The sequence below is a fragment of the Penaeus monodon genome, chromosome 15 (assembly GCF_015228065.2).
Source record: "Penaeus monodon isolate SGIC_2016 chromosome 15, NSTDA_Pmon_1, whole genome shotgun sequence".
Classification (NCBI taxonomy): Eukaryota; Metazoa; Arthropoda; class Malacostraca; order Decapoda; family Penaeidae; genus Penaeus; species Penaeus monodon.
This window is the reverse complement of record NC_051400.1, coordinates 27,809,517-27,810,531: the sequence shown is the minus strand read 5'-3', so window position 1 is coordinate 27,810,531 and position 1,015 is coordinate 27,809,517. Positions and strand designations below refer to the sequence as shown.

At 44.1% G+C, this 1,015-nt stretch overlaps 1 protein-coding gene across 1 annotated transcript in view; it reads left to right on the top strand.

The window, feature by feature from the left end:
* Positions 1 to 594: 594 nt before the first annotated feature.
* Positions 595 to 1,015, top strand: part of LOC119581888 (mucin-2-like) — an 18,078-nt gene continuing 17,657 nt past the window's right edge. Inside the window, exon 1 of the mRNA XM_037930048.1 lies at positions 595 to 815. The gene's annotated coding sequence lies outside the window, so the exon portion shown is untranslated. The remainder of the gene's footprint in view (positions 816 to 1,015) is intronic.

Below are 1,015 nucleotides of genomic sequence, written 5' to 3'. Positions count from 1 at the left end.
AAGGCAACAGTTCGATGGGAGATGTAGAGGGGCGCCGAGGGTAGGTTTCATAATTTCGTTTTCTGTCGGGAGATCAGGCACCAACTTTTCTTTCAGTGAAAAATCACCGTCTTTTCGTTTCTTGCAGAGGGAAGCGGCGCCATCTTTTCGTTTCTTAAAGTAAAGGGAGGTGTCCCCTTTTCGTTTCTTATGGTGGGAGAAAGCACCACCTTTTCGTTCTTGCACTGAAAGAAGACGCCTCCTTTTCGTTTTTTTTTTGCGATGAGAAAAGGAACCATCTTTTCGTTTCTTGCAGTGAGAAAAGGCACCACCTTTTCGTTTATTGTTGTGAGAGAAGGTACCACATTTTCGTTTATTGCAGTGAGAAAAGGCACCATCTTTTCGTTCGCTGCAGGCTTTGGATCCTTTAGATTGAAAATTGAGCCGAGAACAGAGTCGCTCGATGGCGAAACGTTGAACAGGGGTCTCTCAGCCTCAGGATCATCTGTAAAAAGGAAAAGCAAGGGGCGCCCAATATCTCGAGAGAGGCGAAGAAGCAGGGCAAAGATCGACTGATAAACTTTCAAACAGGTGGAGCGCAGAGGCTGGGCGGGCGCACCTGTGAAGCAAGGCAGTTGATGAGACCAGGTGTTGAGATAACAGTCACGGCGCGTGCTCTTCTCTGCCAGCATGTGTGCACCTCCTGAACACAAACCTGGATCCACGCTGAAGGGAACCGTCTTTTTATCAGTGTATTAGTCAGCCAACCAAGTGCTAAGGCAGGCATTATTTCAACCGAAATTGAGTTTCAACCAAACACGAACTAGGAGATTGAGGTTTGTGTTAAACTAACACCACTTTAGCTTCTTGTAATTTGCAAGAAGCTGATGTTTCTTGAAAATATATATATATATTTTTCGTGCAAGTAGAAGCTAGGAGTGTATCTTGAGAAAGTTAAGAAATTAGGATATGCCAAAAGTCACTAAAATTATTGAAGTCCGCTAGTATTTGAGGAGATACACATTTAATTTCAGCC